Raw genomic sequence first — 16,646 nt, forward strand, 5'->3', positions numbered from 1 at the left:
GCACTCCCTGCTGACACACACATGCAAGTGTTCAAGCAAAACGGCGAAGGCACTGTCCTGTGCCTCAGCTGCAACATGTTCAGCTGCAAACTGCTCGTCATATTATGAGCTCTGCCTTTTACCACGCACATACTTACTTCAAAAGAATGCGCACTGCTTCAAGACGGAGTGCAACCAACCACCTAAGGACGACTTTGCTTTGCTTTGTTTTCGACTGCACTGCTCCGCTCCCCACCTGTCAATCGAAGGGAAGCGGCAGAGGTGCCTATCTTTGGTGATTCTCTGCCGCATGCCTTTCAATGCTGCCCGTCTTGTGTACTTCCTGATGTCGCAGCTATTTTTCACAGCCTGGGCCGGCGGCGCAATGGATAACGCGTCTGACTACGGATTAGAAGATTGCAGGTTCGGCTCCTACCTGGCTCGAGCATTTTTGCAATCTTTGCATTCTGGCTTTGGATGCCACGGAAGCGAACATAGTTGGTCACATTTTCCAGTAACTAAGCTGGCAAGTGTCTTCTTAGCGCAGTAGGCAGCGTGTCAGTCTCATAATCTGAAGTTCCTGAGTTCGATCCTTAGAGAAGGCATTGATACTTGCATAGAAGTTTTTCCTTCTTTCATTTCAGCTGCATTCATGCAAAAATCGGAAAGTTTTGCTGCGACAGCACACCAAAGGATTTGATGTCCCTCAGCCTGCGGTGACCTTCAGAAGCAGATGGGCTCACACCACACCTGACACAACTCTTGCGTCTGAACAATTACCCGAGCCAAAAGAAAAGTGGAGAATGCGGGCATTGATCCCGCTACCTCTCACATGCAAAGCGAGCGCTCTACCATTTGAGCTAATTCCCCATTCACGTCTGGCATTAGCTCCCAGTTTGCATCTGACTAGCCCCTTATCACTTGCCTCCTCGCTATTCCACGACCAGCAGAAATCTCCTGCTTCAGGTTGGCCTGCTCACTGAACACTTTCAATGCTTTGCTCCAATCGACGTTACTGAGCAATAGCAGGCGAGCAAGGGCAGGACTGGAAGCCATGGATATGGTGAAAGATGCCGAGAAGAGCTCGAGCCTGCGCAAGGGAAGCGACTTGAGCGCAACGTCGCAGCCGCCACGAGCGTGAGGGAGCAGGCGAGAGCCCTTTCTGACTGATGGACAGATGACTTCTATTGCCTGAGGCTTTGCCTGAAAGAAAGTGCTGGCTCTTTACATGCATTGCTGCTCAAAGGCACTCCCTGCTGACACACACATGCAAGTGTTCAAGCAAAACGGCGAAGGCACTGTCCTGTGCCTCAGCTGCAACATGTTCAGCTGCAAACTGCTCGTCATATTATGAGCTCTGCCTTTAGCGAATTGCCACTTACCACGCACATACTTACTTCAAAAGAATGCGCACTGCTTCAAGACGGAGTGCAACCAACCACCTAAGGACGACTTTGCTTTGCTTTGTTTTCGACTGCACTGCTCCGCTCCCCACCTGTCAATCGAAGGGAAGCGGCAGAGGTGCCTATCTTTGGTGATTCTCTGCCGCATGCCTTTCAATGCTGCCCGTCTTGTGTACTTCCTGATGTCGCAGCTATTTTTCACAGCCTGGGCCGGCGGCGCAATGGATAACGCGTCTGACTACGGATTAGAAGATTGCAGGTTCGGCTCCTACCTGGCTCGAGCATTTTTGCAATCTTTGCATTCTGGCTTTGGATGCCACGGAAGCGAACATAGTTGGTCACATTCTCCAGTTACTAAGCTGGCAAGTGTCTTCTTAGCGCAGTAGGCAGCGTGTCAGTCTCATAATCTGAAGTTCCTGAGTTCGATCCTTAGAGAAGGCATTGATACTTGCATAGAAGTTTTTCCTTCTTTCATTTCAGCTGCATTCATGCAAAAATCGGAAAGTTTTGCTGCGACAGCACACCAAAGGATTTGATGTCCCTCAGCCTGCGGTGACCTTCAGAAGCAGATGGGCTCACACCACACCTGACACAACTCTTGCGTCTGAACAATTACCCGAGCCAAAAGAAAAGTGGAGAATGCGGGCATTGATCCCGCTACCTCTCACATGCAAAGCGAGCGCTCTACCATTTGAGCTAATTCCCCATTCACATCTGGCATTAGCTCCCAGTTTGCATCTGACTAGCCCCTTATCACTTGCCTCCTCGCTATTCCACGACCAGCAGAAATCTCCTGCTTCAGGTTGGCCTGCTCACTGAACACTTTCAATGCTTTGCTCCAATCGACGTTACTGAGCAATAGCAGGCGAGCAAGGGCAGGACTGGAAGCCATGGATATGGTGAAAGATGCCGAGAAGAGCTCGAGCCTGCGCAAGGGAAGCGACTTGAGCGCAACGTCGCAGCCGCCACGAGCGAGAGGGAGCAGGCGAAAGCCCTTTCTGACTGATGGACAGATGACTTCTATTGCCTGAGGCTTTGCCTGAAAGAAAGTGCTGGCTCTTTACATGCATTGCTGCTCAAAGGCACTCCCTGCTGACACACACATGCAAGTGTTCAAGCAAAACGGCGAAGGCACTGTCCTGTGCCTCAGCTGCAACATGTTCAGCTGCAAACTGCTCGTCATATTATGAGCTCTGCCTTTAGCGAATTGCCACTTACCACGCACATACTTACTTCAAAAGAATGCGCACTGCTTCAAGACGGAGTGCAACCAACCACCTAAGGACGACTTTGCTTTGCTTTGTTTTCGACTGCACTGCTCCGCTCCCCACCTGTCAATCGAAGGGAAGCGGCAGAGGTGCCTATCTTTGGTGATTCTCTGCCGCATGCCTTTCAATGCTGCCCGTCCTGTGTACTTCCTGATGTCGCAGCTATTTTTCACAGCCTGGGCCGGCGGCGCAATGGATAACGCGTCTGACTACGGATTAGAAGATTGCAGGTTCGGCTCCTACCTGGCTCGAGCATTTTTGCAATCTTTGCATTCTGGCTTTGGATGCCACGGAAGCGAACATAGTTGGTCACATTCTCCAGTTACTCAGCTGACAAGTGTCTTCTTAGCGCAGTAGGCAGCGTGTCAGTCTCATAATCTGAAGGTCCTGAGTTCGATCCTTAGAGAAGGCGTTGATACTTGCATAGAAGTTTTTCCTTCTTTCATTTCAGCTGCATTCATGCAAAAATCGGAAAGTTTTGCTGCGACAGCACACCAAAGGATTTGATGTCCCTCAGCCTGCGGTGACCTTCAGAAGCAGATGGGCTCACACCACACCTGACACAACTCTTGCGTCTGAACAATTACCCGAGCCAAAAGAAAAGTGGAGAATGCGGGCATTGATCCCGCTACCTCTCACATGCAAAGCGAGCGCTCTACCATTTGAGCTAATTCCCCATTCACGTCTGGCATTAGCTCCCAGTTTGCATCTGACTAGCCCCTTATCACTTGCCTCCTCGCTATTCCACGACCAGCAGAAATCTCCTGCTTCAGGTTGGCCTGCTCACTGAACACTTTCAATGCTTTGCTCCAATCGACGTTACTGAGCAATAGCAGGCGAGCAAGGGCAGGACTGGAAGCCATGGATATGGTGAAAGACGCCGAGAAGAGCTCGAGCCTGCGCAAGGGAAGCGACTTGAGCGCAACGTCGCAGCTGCCACGAGCGAGAGGGAGCAGGCGAAAGCCCTTTCTGACTGATGGACAGATGACTTCTATTGCCTGAGGCTTTGCCTGAAAGAAAGTGCTGGCTCTTTACATGCATTGCTGCTCAAAGGCACTCCCTGCTGACACACACATGCAAGTGTTCAAGCAAAACGGCGAAGGCACTGTCCTGTGCCTCAGCTGCAACATGTTCAGCTGCAAACTGCTCGTCATATTATGAGCTCTGCCTTTAGCGAATTGCCACTTACCACGCACATACTTACTTCAAAAGAATGCGCACTGCTTCAAGACGGAGTGCAACCAACCACCTAAGGACGACTTTGCTTTGCTTTGTTTTCGACTGCACTGCTCCGCTCCCCACCTGTCAATCGAAGGGAAGCGGCAGAGGTGCCTATCTTTGGTGATTCTCTGCCGCATGCCTTTCAATGCTGCCCGTCTTGTGTACTTCCTGATGTCGCAGCTATTTTTCACAGCCTGGGCCGGCGGCGCAATGGATAACGCGTCTGACTACGGATTAGAAGATTGCAGGTTCGGCTCCTACCTGGCTCGAGCATTTTTGCAATCTTTGCATTCTGGCTTTGGATGCCACGGAAGCGAACATAGTTGGTCACATTCTCCAGTTACTAAGCTGGCAAGTGTCTTCTTAGCGCAGTAGGCAGCGTGTCAGTCTCAGAATCTGAAGGTCCTGAGTTCGATCCTTAGAGAAGGCGTTGATACTTGCATAGAAGTTTTTCCTTCTTTCATTTCAGCTGCATTCATGCAAAAATCGGAAAGTTTTGCTGCGACAGCACACCAAAGGATTTGATGTCCCTCAGCCTGCGGTGACCTTCAGAAGCAGATGGGCTCACACCACACCTGACACAACTCTTGCGTCTGAACAATTACCCGAGCCAAAAGAAAAGTGGAGAATGCGGGCATTGATCCCGCTACCTCTCACATGCAAAGCGAGCGCTCTACCATTTGAGCTAATTCCCCATTCACGTCTGGCATTAGCTCCCAGTTTGCATCTGACTAGCCCCTTATCACTTGCCTCCTCGCTATTCCACGACCAGCAGAAATCTCCTGCTTCAGGTTGGCCTGCTCACTGAACACTTTCAATGCTTTGCTCCAATCGACGTTACTGAGCAATAGCAGGCGAGCAAGGGCAGGACTGGAAGCCATGGATATGGTGAAAGACGCCGAGAAGAGCTCGAGCCTGCGCAAGGGAAGCGACTTGAGCGCAACGTCGCAGCCGCCACGAGCGAGAGGGAGCAGGCGAAAGCCCTTTCTGACTGATGGACAGATGACTTCTATTGCCTGAGGCTTTGCCTGAAAGAAAGTGCTGGCTCTTTACATGCATTGCTGCTCAAAGGCACTCCCTGCTGACACACACATGCAAGTGTTCAAGCAAAACGGCGAAGGCACTGTCCTGTGCCTCAGCTGCAACATGTTCAGCTGCAAACTGCTCGTCATATTATGAGCTCTGCCTTTAGCGAATTGCCACTTACCACGCACATACTTACTTCAAAAGAATGCGCACTGCTTCAAGACGGAGTGCAACCAACCACCTAAGGACGACTTTGCTTTGCTTTGTTTTCGACTGCACTGCTCCGCTCCCCACCTGTCAATCGAAGGGAAGCGGCAGAGGTGCCTATCTTTGGTGATTCTCTGCCGCATGCCTTTCAATGCTGCCCGTCTTGTGTACTTCCTGATGTCGCAGCTATTTTTCACAGCCTGGGCCGGCGGCGCAATGGATAACGCGTCTGACTACGGATTAGAAGATTGCAGGTTCGGCTCCTACCTGGCTCGAGCATTTTTGCAATCTTTGCATTCTGGCTTTGGATGCCACGGAAGCGAACATAGTTGGTCACATTTTCCAGTTACTAAGCTGGCAAGTGTCTTCTTAGCGCAGTAGGCAGCGTGTCAGTCTCATAATCTGAAGTTCCTGAGTTCGATCCTTAGAGAAGGCGTTGATACTTGCATAGAAGTTTTTCCTTCTTTCATTTCAGCTGCATTCATGCAAAAATCGGAAAGTTTTGCTGCGACAGCACACCAAAGGATTTGATGTCCCTCAGCCTGCGGTGACCTTCAGAAGCAGATGGGCTCACACCACACCTGACACAACTCTTGCGTCTGAACAATTACCCGAGCCAAAAGAAAAGTGGAGAATGCGGGCATTGATCCCGCTACCTCTCACATGCAAAGCGAGCGCTCTACCATTTGAGCTAATTCCCCATTCACGTCTGGCATTAGCTCCCAGTTTGCATCTGACTAGCCCCTTATCACTTGCCTCCTCGCTATTCCACGACCAGCAGAAATCTCCTGCTTCAGGTTGGCCTGCTCACTGAACACTTTCAATGCTTTGCTCCAATCGACGTTACTGAGCAATAGCAGGCGAGCAAGGGCAGGACTGGAAGCCATGGATATGGTGAAAGACGCCGAGAAGAGCTCGAGCCTGCGCAAGGGAAGCGACTTGAGCGCAACGTCGCAGCCGCCACGAGCGAGAGGGAGCAGGCGAAAGCCCTTTCTGACTGATGGACAGATGACTTCTATTGCCTGAGGCTTTGCCTGAAAGAAAGTGCTGGCTCTTTACATGCATTGCTGCTCAAAGGCACTCCCTGCTGACACACACATGCAAGTGTTCAAGCAAAACGGCGAAGGCACTGTCCTGTGCCTCAGCTGCAACATGTTCAGCTGCAAACTGCTCGTCATATTATGAGCTCTGCCTTTAGCGAATTGCCACTTACCACGCACATACTTACTTCAAAAGAATGCGCACTGCTTCAAGACGGAGTGCAACCAACCACCTAAGGACGACTTTGCTTTGCTTTGTTTTCGACTGCACTGCTCCGCTCCCCACCTGTCAATCGAAGGGAAGCGGCAGAGGTGCCTATCTTTGGTGATTCTCTGCCGCATGCCTTTCAATGCTGCCCGTCTTGTGTACTTCCTGATGTCGCAGCTATTTTTCACAGCCTGGGCCGGCGGCGCAATGGATAACGCGTCTGACTACGGATTAGAAGATTGCAGGTTCGGCTCCTACCTGGCTCGAGCATTTTTGCAATCTTTGCATTCTGGCTTTGGATGCCACGGAAGCGAACATAGTTGGTCACATTCTCCAGTTACTAAGCTGGCAAGTGTCTTCTTAGCGCAGTAGGCAGCGTGTCAGTCTCAGAATCTGAAGGTCCTGAGTTCGATCCTTAGAGAAGGCATTGATACTTGCATAGAAGTTTTTCCTTCTTTCATTTCAGCTGCATTCATGCAAAAATCGGAAAGTTTTGCTGCGACAGCACACCAAAGGATTTGATGTCCCTCAGCCTGCGGTGACCTTCAGAAGCAGATGGGCTCACACCACACCTGACACAACTCTTGCGTCTGAACAATTACCCGAGCCAAAAGAAAAGTGGAGAATGCGGGCATTGATCCCGCTACCTCTCACATGCAAAGCGAGCGCTCTACCATTTGAGCTAATTCCCCATTCACGTCTGGCATTAGCTCCCAGTTTGCATCTGACTAGCCCCTTATCACTTGCCTCCTCGCTATTCCACGACCAGCAGAAATCTCCTGCTTCAGGTTGGCCTGCTCACTGAACACTTTCAATGCTTTGCTCCAATCGACGTTACTGAGCAATAGCAGGCGAGCAAGGGCAGGACTGGAAGCCATGGATATGGTGAAAGACGCCGAGAAGAGCTCGAGCCTGCGCAAGGGAAGCGACTTGAGCGCAACGTCGCAGCCGCCACGAGCGAGAGGGAGCAGGCGAAAGCCCTTTCTGACTGATGGACAGATGACTTCTATTGCCTGAGGCTTTGCCTGAAAGAAAGTGCTGGCTCTTTACATGCATTGCTGCTCAAAGGCACTCCCTGCTGACACACACATGCAAGTGTTCAAGCAAAACGGCGAAGGCACTGTCCTGTGCCTCAGCTGCAACATGTTCAGCTGCAAACTGCTCGTCATATTATGAGCTCTGCCTTTAGCGAATTGCCACTTACCACGCACATACTTACTTCAAAAGAATGCGCACTGCTTCAAGACGGAGTGCAACCAACCACCTAAGGACGACTTTGCTTTGCTTTGTTTTCGACTGCACTGCTCCGCTCCCCACCTGTCAATCGAAGGGAAGCGGCAGAGGTGCCTATCTTTGGTGATTCTCTGCCGCATGCCTTTCAATGCTGCCCGTCTTGTGTACTTCCTGATGTCGCAGCTATTTTTCACAGCCTGGGCCGGCGGCGCAATGGATAACGCGTCTGACTACGGATTAGAAGATTGCAGGTTCGGCTCCTACCTGGCTCGAGCATTTTTGCAATCTTTGCATTCTGGCTTTGGATGCCACGGAAGCGAACATATTTGGTCACATTTTCCAGTTACTAAGCTGGCAAGTGTCTTCTTAGCGCAGTAGGCAGTGTGTCAGTCTCATAATCTGAAGTTCCTGAGTTCGATCCTTAGAGAAGGCATTGATACTTGCATAGAAGTTTTTCCTTCTTTCATTTCAGCTGCATTCATGCAAAAATCGGAAAGTTTTGCTGCGACAGCACACCAAAGGATTTGATGTCCCTCAGCCTGCGGTGACCTTCAGAAGCAGATGGGCTCACACCACACCTGACACAACTCTTGCGTCTGAACAATTACCCGAGCCAAAAGAAAAGTGGAGAATGCGGGCATTGATCCCGCTACCTCTCACATGCAAAGCGAGCGCTCTACCATTTGAGCTAATTCCCCATTCACGTCTGGCATTAGCTCCCAGTTTGCATCTGACTAGCCCCTTATCACTTGCCTCCTCGCTATTCCACGACCAGCAGAAATCTCCTGCTTCAGGTTGGCCTGCTCACTGAACACTTTCAATGCTTTGCTCCAATCGACGTTACTGAGCAATAGCAGGCGAGCAAGGGCAGGACTGGAAGCCATGGATATGGTGAAAGATGCCGAGAAGAGCTCGAGCCTGCGCAAGGGAAGCGACTTGAGCGCAACGTCGCAGCCGCCACGAGCGAGAGGGAGCAGGCGAAAGCCCTTTCTGACTGATGGACAGATGACTTCTATTGCCTGAGGCTTTGCCTGAAAGAAAGTGCTGGCTCTTTACATGCATTGCTGCTCAAAGGCACTCCCTGCTGACACACACATGCAAGTGTTCAAGCAAAACGGCGAAGGCACTGTCCTGTGCCTCAGCTGCAACATGTTCAGCTGCAAACTGCTCGTCATATTATGAGCTCTGCCTTTAGCGAATTGCCACTTACCACGCACATACTTACTTCAAAAGAATGCGCACTGCTTCAAGACGGAGTGCAACCAACCACCTAAGGACGACTTTGCTTTGCTTTGTTTTCGACTGCACTGCTCCGCTCCCCACCTGTCAATCGAAGGGAAGCGGCAGAGGTGCCTATCTTTGGTGATTCTCTGCCGCATGCCTTTCAATGCTGCCCGTCCTGTGTACTTCCTGATGTCGCAGCTATTTTTCACAGCCTGGGCCGGCGGCGCAATGGATAACGCGTCTGACTACGGATTAGAAGATTGCAGGTTCGGCTCCTACCTGGCTCGAGCATTTTTGCAATCTTTGCATTCTGGCTTTGGATGCCACGGAAGCGAACATAGTTGGTCACATTCTCCAGTTACTAAGCTGGCAAGTGTCTTCTTAGCGCAGTAGGCAGCGTGTCAGTCTCAGAATCTGAAGGTCCTGAGTTCGATCCTTAGAGAAGGCGTTGATACTTGCATAGAAGTTTTTCCTTCTTTCATTTCAGCTGCATTCATGCAAAAATCGGAAAGTTTTGCTGCGACAGCACACCAAAGGATTTGATGTCCCTCAGCCTGCGGTGACCTTCAGAAGCAGATGGGCTCACACCACACCTGACACAACTCTTGCGTCTGAACAATTACCCGAGCCAAAAGAAAAGTGGAGAATGCGGGCATTTATCCCGCTACCTCGCACATGCAAAGCGAGCACTCTACCATTTGAGCTAATTCCCCATTCACGTCTGGCATTAGCTCCCAGTTTGCATCTGACTAGCCCCTTATCACTTGCCTCCTCGCTATTCCACGACCAGCAGAAATCTCCTGCTTCAGGTTGGCCTGCTCACTGAACACTTTCAATGCTTTGCTCCAATCGACGTTACTGAGCAATAGCAGGCGAGCAAGGGCAGGACTGGAAGCCATGGATATGGTGAAAGATGCCGAGAAGAGCTCGAGCCTGCGCAAGGGAAGCGACTTGAGCGCAACGTCGCAGCCGCCACGAGCGTGAGGGAGCAGGCGAGAGCCCTTTCTGACTGATGGACAGATGACTTCTATTGCCTGAGGCTTTGCCTGAAAGAAAGTGCTGGCTCTTTACATGCATTGCTGCTCAAAGGCACTCCCTGCTGACACACACATGCAAGTGTTCAAGCAAAACGGCGAAGGCACTGTCCTGTGCCTCAGCTGCAACATGTTCAGCTGCAAACTGCTCGTCATATTATGAGCTCTGCCTTTAGCGAATTGCCACTTACCACGCACATACTTACTTCAAAAGAATGCGCACTGCTTCAAGACGGAGTGCAACCAACCACCTAAGGACGACTTTGCTTTGCTTTGTTTTCGACTGCACTGCTCCGCTCCCCACCTGTCAATCGAAGGGAAGCGGCAGAGGTGCCTATCTTTGGTGATTCTCTGCCGCATGCCTTTCAATGCTGCCCGTCCTGTGTACTTCCTGATGTCGCAGCTATTTTTCACAGCCTGGGCCGGCGGCGCAATGGATAACGCGTCTGACTACGGATTAGAAGATTGCAGGTTCGGCTCCTACCTGGCTCGAGCATTTTTGCAATCTTTGCATTCTGGCTTTGGATGCCACGGAAGCGAACATAGTTGGTCACATTCTCCAGTTACTCAGCTGACAAGTGTCTTCTTAGCGCAGTAGGCAGCGTGTCAGTCTCAGAATCTGAAGGTCCTGAGTTCGATCCTTAGAGAAGGCGTTGATACTTGCATAGAAGTTTTTCCTTCTTTCATTTCAGCTGCATTCATGCAAAAATCGGAAAGTTTTGCTGCGACAGCACACCAAAGGATTTGATGTCCCTCAGCCTGCGGTGACCTTCAGAAGCAGATGGGCTCACACCACACCTGACACAACTCTTGCGTCTGAACAATTACCCGAGCCAAAAGAAAAGTGGAGAATGCGGGCATTGATCCCGCTACCTCTCACATGCAAAGCGAGCGCTCTACCATTTGAGCTAATTCCCCATTCACGTCTGGCATTAGCTCCCAGTTTGCATCTGACTAGCCCCTTATCACTTGCCTCCTCGCTATTCCACGACCAGCAGAAATCTCCTGCTTCAGGTTGGCCTGCTCACTGAACACTTTCAATGCTTTGCTCCAATCGACGTTACTGAGCAATAGCAGGCGAGCAAGGGCAGGACTGGAAGCCATGGATATGGTGAAAGACGCCGAGAAGAGCTCGAGCCTGCGCAAGGGAAGCGACTTGAGCGCAACGTCGCAGCTGCCACGAGCGAGAGGGAGCAGGCGAAAGCCCTTTCTGACTGATGGACAGATGACTTCTATTGCCTGAGGCTTTGCCTGAAAGAAAGTGCTGGCTCTTTACATGCATTGCTGCTCAAAGGCACTCCCTGCTGACACACACATGCAAGTGTTCAAGCAAAACGGCGAAGGCACTGTCCTGTGCCTCAGCTGCAACATGTTCAGCTGCAAACTGCTCGTCATATTATGAGCTCTGCCTTTAGCGAATTGCCACTTACCACGCACATACTTACTTCAAAAGAATGCGCACTGCTTCAAGACGGAGTGCAACCAACCACCTAAGGACGACTTTGCTTTGCTTTGTTTTCGACTGCACTGCTCCGCTCCCCACCTGTCAATCGAAGGGAAGCGGCAGAGGTGCCTATCTTTGGTGATTCTCTGCCGCATGCCTTTCAATGCTGCCCGTCTTGTGTACTTCCTGATGTCGCAGCTATTTTTCACAGCCTGGGCCGGCGGCGCAATGGATAACGCGTCTGACTACGGATTAGAAGATTGCAGGTTCGGCTCCTACCTGGCTCGAGCATTTTTGCAATCTTTGCATTCTGGCTTTGGATGCCACGGAAGCGAACATAGTTGGTCACATTCTCCAGTTACTAAGCTGGCAAGTGTCTTCTTAGCGCAGTAGGCAGCGTGTCAGTCTCAGAATCTGAAGGTCCTGAGTTCGATCCTTAGAGAAGGCGTTGATACTTGCATAGAAGTTTTTCCTTCTTTCATTTCAGCTGCATTCATGCAAAAATCGGAAAGTTTTGCTGCGACAGCACACCAAAGGATTTGATGTCCCTCAGCCTGCGGTGACCTTCAGAAGCAGATGGGCTCACACCACACCTGACACAACTCTTGCGTCTGAACAATTACCCGAGCCAAAAGAAAAGTGGAGAATGCGGGCATTGATCCCGCTACCTCTCACATGCAAAGCGAGCGCTCTACCATTTGAGCTAATTCCCCATTCACGTCTGGCATTAGCTCCCAGTTTGCATCTGACTAGCCCCTTATCACTTGCCTCCTCGCTATTCCACGACCAGCAGAAATCTCCTGCTTCAGGTTGGCCTGCTCACTGAACACTTTCAATGCTTTGCTCCAATCGACGTTACTGAGCAATAGCAGGCGAGCAAGGGCAGGACTGGAAGCCATGGATATGGTGAAAGACGCCGAGAAGAGCTCGAGCCTGCGCAAGGGAAGCGACTTGAGCGCAACGTCGCAGCCGCCACGAGCGAGAGGGAGCAGGCGAAAGCCCTTTCTGACTGATGGACAGATGACTTCTATTGCCTGAGGCTTTGCCTGAAAGAAAGTGCTGGCTCTTTACATGCATTGCTGCTCAAAGGCACTCCCTGCTGACACACACATGCAAGTGTTCAAGCAAAACGGCGAAGGCACTGTCCTGTGCCTCAGCTGCAACATGTTCAGCTGCAAACTGCTCGTCATATTATGAGCTCTGCCTTTAGCGAATTGCCACTTACCACGCACATACTTACTTCAAAAGAATGCGCACTGCTTCAAGACGGAGTGCAACCAACCACCTAAGGACGACTTTGCTTTGCTTTGTTTTCGACTGCACTGCTCCGCTCCCCACCTGTCAATCGAAGGGAAGCGGCAGAGGTGCCTATCTTTGGTGATTCTCTGCCGCATGCCTTTCAATGCTGCCCGTCTTGTGTACTTCCTGATGTCGCAGCTATTTTTCACAGCCTGGGCCGGCGGCGCAATGGATAACGCGTCTGACTACGGATTAGAAGATTGCAGGTTCGGCTCCTACCTGGCTCGAGCATTTTTGCAATCTTTGCATTCTGGCTTTGGATGCCACGGAAGCGAACATAGTTGGTCACATTTTCCAGTTACTAAGCTGGCAAGTGTCTTCTTAGCGCAGTAGGCAGCGTGTCAGTCTCATAATCTGAAGTTCCTGAGTTCGATCCTTAGAGAAGGCGTTGATACTTGCATAGAAGTTTTTCCTTCTTTCATTTCAGCTGCATTCATGCAAAAATCGGAAAGTTTTGCTGCGACAGCACACCAAAGGATTTGATGTCCCTCAGCCTGCGGTGACCTTCAGAAGCAGATGGGCTCACACCACACCTGACACAACTCTTGCGTCTGAACAATTACCCGAGCCAAAAGAAAAGTGGAGAATGCGGGCATTGATCCCGCTACCTCTCACATGCAAAGCGAGCGCTCTACCATTTGAGCTAATTCCCCATTCACGTCTGGCATTAGCTCCCAGTTTGCATCTGACTAGCCCCTTATCACTTGCCTCCTCGCTATTCCACGACCAGCAGAAATCTCCTGCTTCAGGTTGGCCTGCTCACTGAACACTTTCAATGCTTTGCTCCAATCGACGTTACTGAGCAATAGCAGGCGAGCAAGGGCAGGACTGGAAGCCATGGATATGGTGAAAGACGCCGAGAAGAGCTCGAGCCTGCGCAAGGGAAGCGACTTGAGCGCAACGTCGCAGCCGCCACGAGCGAGAGGGAGCAGGCGAAAGCCCTTTCTGACTGATGGACAGATGACTTCTATTGCCTGAGGCTTTGCCTGAAAGAAAGTGCTGGCTCTTTACATGCATTGCTGCTCAAAGGCACTCCCTGCTGACACACACATGCAAGTGTTCAAGCAAAACGGCGAAGGCACTGTCCTGTGCCTCAGCTGCAACATGTTCAGCTGCAAACTGCTCGTCATATTATGAGCTCTGCCTTTAGCGAATTGCCACTTACCACGCACATACTTACTTCAAAAGAATGCGCACTGCTTCAAGACGGAGTGCAACCAACCACCTAAGGACGACTTTGCTTTGCTTTGTTTTCGACTGCACTGCTCCGCTCCCCACCTGTCAATCGAAGGGAAGCGGCAGAGGTGCCTATCTTTGGTGATTCTCTGCCGCATGCCTTTCAATGCTGCCCGTCTTGTGTACTTCCTGATGTCGCAGCTATTTTTCACAGCCTGGGCCGGCGGCGCAATGGATAACGCGTCTGACTACGGATTAGAAGATTGCAGGTTCGGCTCCTACCTGGCTCGAGCATTTTTGCAATCTTTGCATTCTGGCTTTGGATGCCACGGAAGCGAACATAGTTGGTCACATTCTCCAGTTACTAAGCTGGCAAGTGTCTTCTTAGCGCAGTAGGCAGCGTGTCAGTCTCAGAATCTGAAGGTCCTGAGTTCGATCCTTAGAGAAGGCATTGATACTTGCATAGAAGTTTTTCCTTCTTTCATTTCAGCTGCATTCATGCAAAAATCGGAAAGTTTTGCTGCGACAGCACACCAAAGGATTTGATGTCCCTCAGCCTGCGGTGACCTTCAGAAGCAGATGGGCTCACACCACACCTGACACAACTCTTGCGTCTGAACAATTACCCGAGCCAAAAGAAAAGTGGAGAATGCGGGCATTGATCCCGCTACCTCTCACATGCAAAGCGAGCGCTCTACCATTTGAGCTAATTCCCCATTCACGTCTGGCATTAGCTCCCAGTTTGCATCTGACTAGCCCCTTATCACTTGCCTCCTCGCTATTCCACGACCAGCAGAAATCTCCTGCTTCAGGTTGGCCTGCTCACTGAACACTTTCAATGCTTTGCTCCAATCGACGTTACTGAGCAATAGCAGGCGAGCAAGGGCAGGACTGGAAGCCATGGATATGGTGAAAGACGCCGAGAAGAGCTCGAGCCTGCGCAAGGGAAGCGACTTGAGCGCAACGTCGCAGCCGCCACGAGCGAGAGGGAGCAGGCGAAAGCCCTTTCTGACTGATGGACAGATGACTTCTATTGCCTGAGGCTTTGCCTGAAAGAAAGTGCTGGCTCTTTACATGCATTGCTGCTCAAAGGCACTCCCTGCTGACACACACATGCAAGTGTTCAAGCAAAACGGCGAAGGCACTGTCCTGTGCCTCAGCTGCAACATGTTCAGCTGCAAACTGCTCGTCATATTATGAGCTCTGCCTTTAGCGAATTGCCACTTACCACGCACATACTTACTTCAAAAGAATGCGCACTGCTTCAAGACGGAGTGCAACCAACCACCTAAGGACGACTTTGCTTTGCTTTGTTTTCGACTGCACTGCTCCGCTCCCCACCTGTCAATCGAAGGGAAGCGGCAGAGGTGCCTATCTTTGGTGATTCTCTGCCGCATGCCTTTCAATGCTGCCCGTCTTGTGTACTTCCTGATGTCGCAGCTATTTTTCACAGCCTGGGCCGGCGGCGCAATGGATAACGCGTCTGACTACGGATTAGAAGATTGCAGGTTCGGCTCCTACCTGGCTCGAGCATTTTTGCAATCTTTGCATTCTGGCTTTGGATGCCACGGAAGCGAACATATTTGGTCACATTTTCCAGTTACTAAGCTGGCAAGTGTCTTCTTAGCGCAGTAGGCAGCGTGTCAGTCTCATAATCTGAAGTTCCTGAGTTCGATCCTTAGAGAAGGCATTGATACTTGCATAGAAGTTTTTCCTTCTTTCATTTCAGCTGCATTCATGCAAAAATCGGAAAGTTTTGCTGCGACAGCACACCAAAGGATTTGATGTCCCTCAGCCTGCGGTGACCTTCAGAAGCAGATGGGCTCACACCACACCTGACACAACTCTTGCGTCTGAACAATTACCCGAGCCAAAAGAAAAGTGGAGAATGCGGGCATTGATCCCGCTACCTCTCACATGCAAAGCGAGCGCTCTACCATTTGAGCTAATTCCCCATTCACGTCTGGCATTAGCTCCCAGTTTGCATCTGACTAGCCCCTTATCACTTGCCTCCTCGCTATTCCACGACCAGCAGAAATCTCCTGCTTCAGGTTGGCCTGCTCACTGAACACTTTCAATGCTTTGCTCCAATCGACGTTACTGAGCAATAGCAGGCGAGCAAGGGCAGGACTGGAAGCCATGGATATGGTGAAAGACGCCGAGAAGAGCTCGAGCCTGCGCAAGGGAAGCGACTTGAGCGCAACGTCGCAGCCGCCACGAGCGAGAGGGAGCAGGCGAAAGCCCTTTCTGACTGATGGACAGATGACTTCTATTGCCTGAGGCTTTGCCTGAAAGAAAGTGCTGGCTCTTTACATGCATTGCTGCTCAAAGGCACTCCCTGCTGACACACACATGCAAGTGTTCAAGCAAAACGGCGAAGGCACTGTCCTGTGCCTCAGCTGCAACATGTTCAGCTGCAAACTGCTCGTCATATTATGAGCTCTGCCTTTAGCGAATTGCCACTTACCACGCACATACTTACTTCAAAAGAATGCGCACTGCTTCAAGACGGAGTGCAACCAACCACCTAAGGACGACTTTGCTTTGCTTTGTTTTCGACTGCACTGCTCCGCTCCCCACCTGTCAATCGAAGGGAAGCGGCAGAGGTGCCTATCTTTGGTGATTCTCTGCCGCATGCCTTTCAATGCTGCCCGTCTTGTGTACTTCCTGATGTCGCAGCTATTTTTCACAGCCTGGGCCGGCGGCGCAATGGATAACGCGTCTGACTACGGATTAGAAGATTGCAGGTTCGGCTCCTACCTGGCTCGAGCATTTTTGCAATCTTTGCATTCTGGCTTTGGATGCCACGGAAGCGAACATATTTGGTCACATTTTCCAGTTACTAAGCTGGCAAGTGTCTTCTTAGCGCAGTAGGCAGCGTGTC

At 50.9% G+C, this 16,646-nt stretch overlaps 3 non-coding genes across 3 annotated transcripts; all 3 read left to right on the forward strand.

The window, feature by feature from the left end:
• The first annotated feature begins 2,989 nt into the window (after positions 1 to 2,989).
• Positions 2,990 to 3,062, forward strand: trnam-cau (transfer RNA methionine (anticodon CAU)). Its single transcript has one exon. It is a non-coding gene; the product is annotated as a tRNA-Met (tRNA).
• A 3,644-nt stretch (positions 3,063 to 6,706) lies between these two features.
• On the forward strand, positions 6,707 to 6,779 carry trnal-cag (transfer RNA leucine (anticodon CAG)). Its single transcript has one exon. It is a non-coding gene; the product is annotated as a tRNA-Leu (tRNA).
• A 7,361-nt stretch (positions 6,780 to 14,140) lies between these two features.
• Positions 14,141 to 14,213, forward strand: trnal-cag (transfer RNA leucine (anticodon CAG)). The gene has a single exon. It is a non-coding gene; the product is annotated as a tRNA-Leu (tRNA).
• Positions 14,214 to 16,646: the final 2,433 nt, after the last annotated feature.

The sequence above is a fragment of the Pristiophorus japonicus genome, chromosome 1 (genome assembly GCF_044704955.1).
Source record: "Pristiophorus japonicus isolate sPriJap1 chromosome 1, sPriJap1.hap1, whole genome shotgun sequence".
In the NCBI taxonomy this organism is placed as follows: domain Eukaryota; kingdom Metazoa; phylum Chordata; class Chondrichthyes; family Pristiophoridae; genus Pristiophorus; species Pristiophorus japonicus.